The 8,929-nt window shown below is 41.2% G+C and overlaps 1 pseudogene; it reads left to right on the top strand.

Moving 5' to 3' along the window:
• The first annotated feature begins 1,487 nt into the window (after positions 1-1,487).
• LOC118631982 lies at positions 1,488-1,868 on the top strand (annotated as a pseudogene).
• Positions 1,869-8,929: the final 7,061 nt, after the last annotated feature.

The raw sequence follows: 8,929 nt of genomic DNA, 5'->3' as shown, positions 1-8,929 counted from the left end.
ACTGACTGCACCCCACCTGTCCTCTGTCCTCCATCCTTCTCTCAGGAAGATGAAGGGGGACCTGGGTACATCGCAGCCTAGGATCCTGAATCATGGCTTAACTAATAATAAATACTTGTTTGAAAAGTGTGAAACAATAAAACAAAGTGTGGGCCTTATTTGTATTCCAATACGAACAAACCAAATGTAAAACAATTTATTAGAAATTTGAACATTGACTGGATATTTGATATAAAGAACAAAAGGAAAAATGAAGGAATATATAAAATATGATTTATGAAGAAATGAACATGCTCTTAAAATAACTCCACCTTGCTTGGCTGACGTGGCTCAGTGGACTGAGTGTTGTCCCATGGACTGAGAGGTCCCAGTTTGATTCCCGGTCAGGGCACATGCCTGGGTTTCGGGCTCCATCCCAGTAGGGGGCGTGCAGGAGGCAGCTGATCAATGTTTCTCTATCACAGTGATGTTTCTATCTCTCTCTCCCTCTAAAAAAAAAGCAATAAAAACATATCCTTGGGTGAGGATTTAAATATATTTATATATTTTACATATATATACCAGTGTGTTAGATAAGTTGGTGATTTTCTTTTCTGCTCTTTAGTAAAAATGATTACTAACCTTCAGTCATCACCTCTTACAATAAGGTACATCTGGGTAGCAGAGTGCTTATAAAATATACTTGCCAATAAGACATAAAAACATTAACATTTTAAAATAATATCTTTGCCCTGGCCGGTTTGGCTCAGCGGTTAGAGCGTCGGCCTGCGGTCCCGAGAGACCCGGGTTCAGTTCCCGCTAAGGGCACATACCTCGGTTGCAGTTTGTCCCCGGCCCTGGTTGGTCGTGCGGGTGGCAGCCACTCGATGTGTCCCTTTCACATCGATGTTTCTCTCTCTCTTCCTCTCTCTCCCTCCCACTCTACCTGAACAAAAAATAGAAAAATGTCCTCAGGTGAGGATAAAAAATAAATAAATAAAAAAAATAAAATAATATCTTTGAAGGAGAAACATGTCTGTTTTTCACTAATTCTGGCATCATTCTCTCCCCACCCACCAAAAAAAAAAGAAAAAAAAATGCAGGAAAAAAAAATAGCAGCCTTGGAAAACAGAAAGAAGTGGTATAGCCTTCAAGTAGAATTAGGAGACTACAAATTTTGGTTGCTATCAGAGTTGTGGACATTGTTCCTCATATTAGGACAAAGATCCACACTGAGAATATTATGATTTATTTAAGATGTATTTCCTTTAAGTAAACTAATCTCCATTTCACATATATAACACTGCTTGGGTTGACTTCTGCTCCTATAATAGAATCAGGAAATCTAATATTATACAAAAAAAACAAACAAACAACCAAACCCTTTGTTTTATCTGTTCCTGTTCCTCTCATTCTTTCAAAACATACTTGATAAAGAAACTGAGGCCTGCCTTTCGTCCGACATGTTGTGGAGGCCGTGGTGGTCGCCGCTGCTCCAAGGTTTCGCTATGCCACCCAAGGACGACAAGAAGAAAGATGCTAGGAAGTCGGCCAAGAAAGACAAGGACCCAGTGAACAAGTCCAGGGGCAAAGCCAAAAAGAAGAAGTAGACCAAAGGCAAAGTCTGGGACAAGCTCCACAACCTAGTCCTGTTTGACAAAGCGACATAGGACAAGCTCTGTAAGGAGGTTCCCTGCTCTAAGCTCATAACCCCGGCTGTCGTCTCTGAGAGAGTGAAGATCCGCGGCTCCTTGGCCAGGGCCGCCCTTCAGGAGCTCCTCAGCAAGGGGCTTATTAAACTAGTCTCCAAGCACAGAGCTCAAGTAATTTACACCAGGAACACAAAAGGTGGGGACGCCCCAGTTGCTGGAGAAGATGCGTGAACAACAGGTCACCAGGTGTACATTTTGAAAAATAAAACTTTTTTAAATCAAAAAAAAGAAGAAAAGAAACTGAGGCCTAAACTGAAGTTAAGCAAGTGCCCAAGGTCCCATAGCTAGTTAGTGGTTGGGCAAGGAGAAGTGAGGGAGATTTCCAACTTCTGGCCTAGAGCAGAAATCGGCCAGCTGTGGGTGGCAGGCCACATCTGGCACACTGCCTGGTTAAGTATGGCCTGCAAGCTAAGAGTGACATTCACATTTTTAAATGGTCGGGAAAAAATCAAAGAAGAGTGTTTCTTGACATGTGAAAATGATACGAAATTCACATTTCTGTGTATGAAGTGTGACGGGCACACTGGCACACTGGTTCGTGCACACATTCTCCACGGCTGCTTTGGGCAGCAGAGCTCAGTGGTTGCAGCGGCGCTCTATGGTCTGCAAAGCCTGAAATATTTCCTCTCAGACCCTTTTCCGAAAAAGTTTCCTATCTGTGTCAAGACTGCCTTACAGAACAGGACCAGACATATAAAAAGCGTTCTTAGTGCACAAATGGTGGGCCTTCTGGGCCTCCTGGTCCAATCCAGTTGCTTTATACTGTATGTTGGATGCTGCTGAAAGACAGAGCTGGTAGCTGCCCTGTGTGTCCTCAGCCAACATGCTGAGCTGAGGTGGGGTAATTTAGTTTCTGTTCTCATGGCCTATTCAATCATGGAGACTCTCAGCTAAGCCTGTCAACAGGGAGACCAATTAGTGCCAATTTTAGTGTGAAAAGCGCTTCCTTAAGGCAAGACTGAGATCACCACCTCATTTCACACAAACAATTAAGGGTCATAAGGTTAACCCGGGTTAGATTCAAACCAGGGCTTAAAAAGTGAAAGGCACCTTCTAACCAATCCCTAGAGCTCTCTAGACTCCTTAGGAAAACACTGTGAAAGAACTCACCTCATTTACCAGAAGGGGACCTAACACTTCAGGGGTAAACAGCCAACAGGCCCTACAAATTAAATATCCCTCTGCAAGACTGCCCTAAGATTTCCCACAGATGTTTATGGCAAAACTTTATTAGAGCCATGTGTAGTAATCGGTTTCCTTGGAATTCAATTGAAGAGTACCAGATAGCAGGACCTCCACTTCAGAATTTTGAATTTTAGAAAACCAGAGACCCACTTCCAAGGGCCAGTGAGCTCTCAAAACACATTTCTTTTTTTTTTTTTTATCCTCACCCGAGGACATTTTCCCATTTTTTGTTCAGGTAGAGTGGAAGGGAGAGAGAGGAACAGAGAGAGAGAAACATCGATGTGAAAGGAACACATCAAGTGGCTGCCACCCGCACGACCGACCAGGGCCAGGGACAAACTGCAACCGAGGTACGCGCCCTTAGCGGGAACCGAACCCTGGACTCTCAGGACCGCAGGTTGATGCTCTAATCGCTGAGCCAAACCGGCCAGGGCTCAAAACACATTTCTTAACAAGTGAAAATATTATTTTGCATGAGGGAAGAGATGAATTTATAGGCAACCTTATTTTACACTATAGAGTGCCTAAAATTTTTTGGTGTATATTGGAATATTTAAGATGAGCAGTGCTTACTACTTAAACCCTTTGGTGGATCATTTCACAATAAATAAAACTTTTTTTTGAGATCACACAGGTTGTATTAAAAAAAATCTCATTTTTAAAATTAAAGTGCCATTCACATAAGATAAATTGCTTATTATAAATAAATCTAAATTATTTATTCTAAAGTGAACAATGCAATGGCATCCAGTACATTCATAATGTCGTGATTTTTGGTTAATGTAACCTTTACACATTTGCCTAAATTTTCATTTATATTTTTTTTTTTTTTTTTTTTATCCTCACCCGAGGACATTTTTCCATTTTTTGTTCAGATAGAGTGGGAGGGAGAGGGAGAAAGGGAGAGAGAGAGAGAAACATCGATGTGAAGGGACACATCGAGTGGCTGCCACCCGCACGACCAACCAGGGCCGGGGACAAACTGCAACCGAAGTACGTGCCCTTAGCGGGAACCGAACCGGGGTCTCTCCGGACCGCAGGTTGACGCTTTAACCGCTGAGCCAAACTGGCTAGGGCTTCATTTATATTTTTAATGTTGAAAGAGCACATACACCGATAGTGTCGCTGTTCTTCGAAAGAATTTGAAGTCAAGAATTGTTTTTCTTTTTTTTTTTTTTTTTAATCCTCACCCGAGGACATTTTTTCCATTTTTTGTACAGACAGAGTGGGAGGAAGAGAGAGAGAGGGAAACATCGACGTGAAGGGACACATCGAGTGGCTGCCACCCGCACAACCAACCAGGGCCGGGGACAAACCGCAACCAAGGTACATGCCCTTAGCGGGAACCGAACCCGGGTCTCTCCGGACCGCAGGCGGACGCTCTAACCGCTGAGCCAAACTGGCCAGGGCAAGAATTGTTTTTCTAAACCAGCGATTTTTAACCAATGTGTGCAAGAATTTTCAAAACCTGACTATTTAGTCAGGGGCACTGACCTCTTTTCCCTTAGATTATTAAATTTAAAAATGACGATAATAGCCAACACTACAATAGCTGTCTAGTGTGAATGAATCAAAAGTATACTTTTTCCCCCCATGGCTGGTTTTGCTCAGCGGTTAAGAGCATTGGCCCGCAGAGCAGAGAGTCCCAGGTTCGATTCCGGTCAAGGGCATGTACCTCGGTTGTGGTTTGTCCTGGCCCTGGTTGGGTTATACAGGAGGCAACCAATCGATGTCTCTCTCCCAACTTGATGTTTCTCTCTCTCTCTCCCTCCCACTCCATCTGATGATAAAAATATCCTCAGCTGAAGATTTTTTTTAAAAGTATACCTTTTTTTGTCAGATTGGCAAAACATATTTTTTGGTGTGCTGAAGAATTTTAGTAATTAGTTTATGTGTGCCATAAGATGAAAAAGGTTGAAAATTGCAGTTTTAAACAATAAACTGTCCCTCTTGGACATTTAAATTGTTCAATGGTGATGAGAGGTGTATCACACTTATGGACAAGAGGAAAAGGGAATTTTTTTAAACTGACTGCAATGTCTCAGAAAGCAAATTTACTGGAATTTCTAGGTTGCAGACATTTCTTTGGACACATCAAATCTCTCACAACCTTCCCCCAAACCATACACTTAAAAGAAATAATTTTAGAAAAATGAAATCATATTATATATCATATTCTACTTCACCCTGGCCGGTTCAGCTCAGTGGTTGGAGCATTGGTCCACAGACCAAGGAGTCACGGGTTTTATTCCAGTCAGGGGCACATACCTGGTTGCAATTCAGTCCCTGGCCCTGGCTGGGGTCATGTGGGAGGTGACCAGTTGATGTGTCTCTCTCTCCCTCCCACTCTATCTGAAGATAAATGGGGGGTGGGGGGGGGAGTACCTTTGGGTGAGGATTTTAAAAATAAATAAATAAAAATATTAGACTTAAAGCCCTTGCCAGGTAGCTCAGTTGGTTAGAACATTGTCCTGATCGCCAAGGTTGTGGGTTCGATCCCTAGTTAGGGCACATACAAGAATCAACCAATGAATAAATACATAAGTAGAACAACAAATCTCCCTCTCTTCTGTGAATAGAGGAATATTTCTTAAAGATCACAGAGAACTATTTGTCTGAGCCTGTTGTTTGGGGAAAATTTCTTTTGTGAATTAATGTTTTTGATCTGCTTTATGTTTACGTCCCTTTGAAGAGGGGTCTATTTTTCCTATGTTCCTTAGGGAACCTCCCCTTGTCTTATCTAAAGTGCTTTTTTTTTTTTTTAAATTGATTTGAGAAAAAGAAGCATTGATTTGTTGTTCCACTTATTTATGCATTGGTTGCCTCTTGCATGTGCCCTGATCAGGGATCAAACCGATACCCTGACATACCAGGACCAAGCTCCAACCAACTTAGTTACTTTGCCAGGACTCAAATGCTCTTTCACCAAATCTGTTATTTCCTTTGCTTTCTCCCGGAATACAACTGCCTTCCACTTTCAGGATTCAAGGGAACTGATGCAAAGCCCTCTATCTATTGCAACCACAGCAGCTCTTTCACTCATTTCACCTCTAAGGCTCCTCCTTAGGTAAGAAGCTCAGTCAGGGATCATACAATGGCTTGGATTATCCCCAGCTCTACCTCCAGGACAGAAACTGGATCTCTACAAGAAAATTGTTTCTCCAGTGGCCTGTACGTGATGGTTTATTAGATTGTTCTAACCAAGAATATTCCCTTAAAAACTCTGAGGAAAATATATATTGTTCAAGGTCTAAGAATGGAGGTGCACACTGACTTCATGGTAGTTGTAGCTGTTCTTTCATTGGAGGTAATAGTTTTCACTCTATTTCATTATTTTTGTATAATAGTTTGAATAGAGAATATGAGCAAAAATAACTTTATTTCACCATTTTAAACTCAATGTACCATTCCCCAACCCAAATGTTTAGGACAGCCCTTGCTAGGCATCCAGAATGAAGATGCCCTCTTAGTCCTCGTTCATTAATTCTTCATCCTCCATTCATAAAGCCCTATGCTCAACATTTGCAAAGGAAAAGGGGTAACCACAAAGGACTTTTATGTATCAAAGAGCCTAATTCAAATTGCCCAATAGCACTGTAGATACCCCAAAAGATTATGCTAGGAACCATGTCAGGCACCAAGGATACACAGTGAGCAAGAAAGGAGAAGGAGTCCAACCGGTTTGGCTCAGTGGCTGAGCATCAACCCACGCACCAAGAGGTCACCAGTTTGACTTCGGGTCAGGGCACATGCCCAGGTTGTAGGCCAAATCCTCAGTAAGGGCATGCAGGAAGCAGCCAATCGATGTTCTCTCATCGATGTTTCCATCTCTCTCTCCCCCCCCCCTTCTTCTCTCTCTAAAATCAATAAAGAAAAAGAAATATTTTTTTAAAGATGACTAAAGTTAATGCCAAAGCAGCAACACATCAGTTTCTGATCATTTCATCACAGCTACATCATTCTTAAACTGCATCTATCATAAACTGTTTTTCCAAAAATAGTATAGGATTTCAAGAAAGAATTTTTAGTAAATTTCCCTGAATTCCAGTTCATTATGAAGAGAATCTGAGACATCTTGTTTTTATTTGGTATCTGTCATGAGAACTAAGAAAAGCAATCCAAATGTTTTCACTTCTTTATGGAGTTGGGATGGCGTTCCATGGTTCGGCAGGCCAGCAGTTCCTAAGTGTGTGTGTGTGATCTGAGGTGAACCCCCACAGTTCTGAGTCATGGGCTTAGTGTTCTCACCTGAAAATTGGAAGGATGAGAAAAAGCTGTTATCATGTAACTTTAAAAGGTGATTAAGTACTGAAATAAGATTATACATTATAATATGACACACAGATTTTACAAAGTAAGTATAATTTCTTACAGCCATCTTGTAAACTATATCTTGTTTATACAAAATTCCAGTGTTCTGCGTGGCCGGTGTGGCTCAGTGGCTGAGCATTAACCCATGCACCAAGAGGTCGCCAGTTTGATTCCTGGCCAGGGCACATGCCCAGGTTGTGGGTCTGATCCCCAGTGGAGGCATGCAGGAGGTGGCCAATCGATGTTCTTTCTCATCGATGTTTCTCTCTCTCTCTCCTCTTTCAAAATCAATAAAGAAAAAAAAAATTCCAGAGTTCTACTATATTTACTTATTCCAAGCTTATTCTGATTTATATTTCCTCTTCTCTCAATTAAAATTTGGATGTAGCCCTGGCCGGTTTGGCTCAGCGGTTAGAGTGTCGGCCCACAAATGAGAGGTCTGGGTTCAGTTCCCACTAAGGGCACATACCTCCACTGTAGTTTGTCCCCAGCCCCAGTGATGATCACTCGATGTGTCTCTCTCACATGGATGTTTCTATCTTCCTCCCTCCCTCCTTCCTGCTCTATCTGAAGATGAATGAAAAAAAATGGATGTAAAACCATTTTCATTTGAGAGTGTTGTTTTGAAGGTATTTAGCAAAGGTATGAGAATCTTTGCTGTGGCCTGAAAGAACATACATTTGCTCAAAGTAATTTAAATTAAAAGTTAATAGTGAGTCCCTTTACAAGTGGGAAGCATTTTTTAAAGCTGGGCAAGATGGCACTTAAGTAGTTACTGCTAGGAACAAGAGTGGTTCTGACCCTGCAGCTCAGACTTTAACTGTTATTTTAAGAAGTTTAATAAAGAGTTTTACTGTCAATACAAGCACCATTAAATCACAGCTGGCCTGAATCAGCATTTTAAAACATTTTTTTTTTTTTTTTTTTTAGTGTAGAAGCTGGAAATTGGATTCTTCTTAAAAATTTGTATTGTAATAAAATCTGGTTTCATAGGCATGTCAATCAATCTTTTCCTGTTTGCATTGACCAAACCCCATATATTGTATCCCAATTAGGTTCCTCTCTCATACTTACACTGTGACATTTCAACCTTTTACTTTTTCCAGTTGTCATTCTGGATATAGGTATATCAACAGAATAACTGCCCATTCTCTCAATAGTCATAACAGAAGTGTGTGTGTGACTTCATAGTCTCGGGCAATGGAATCAAATGACTTTCTTCAAAACCTTTTGATTTATTTAGCAGAAAACGATTAGCTCCCAGGAAACAAGAACCAGTCTGCTATTTGTTAAAGAAGAATATTTAAAACAAATCCTTAATAATTTAAAACAAACCCAATTGGTGTGGCTCAGTGGTTGAGCATCAACCCATGCACCAAGAGGTCAGTGGTTCGATTCCTGGTCAGGGCACATGCCCAGGTTGTGGGCCCGATCCCCAGTGGGGGGCATGCAGGAGACGGCCCAATCGATGTTCTCTCTCATTGATGTTTCTCTCTCTCTCTCCCTCCCTCTCTCTCTAAAAATAAAAAAAAAAATTTCTTTTTTAAATAATAATTTAAAACAAGAGTATTGCTGAAGCTATGTTGAATGGCGAGGAAGGCAAGAAGCTTGTGCACTGAAGCTTTTACCTTGGCTTTAGTTTTTTATGGTGATCTGCAGACTACTAGAGGCCTCACATAAGCAAGTTAAACATGACCAAGACTTATAATATAAACTGTGGTTTAAAGAATTAGCTTTAGAAT

The sequence above is a fragment of the Molossus molossus genome, unplaced genomic scaffold, assembly GCF_014108415.1.
Source record: "Molossus molossus isolate mMolMol1 unplaced genomic scaffold, mMolMol1.p scaffold_m16_p_17, whole genome shotgun sequence".
NCBI lineage: Eukaryota > Metazoa > Chordata > Mammalia > Chiroptera > Molossidae > Molossus > Molossus molossus.
Note: the sequence above shows the minus strand (reverse complement) of the source record. Positions and strands in the feature narration are given on the sequence as shown.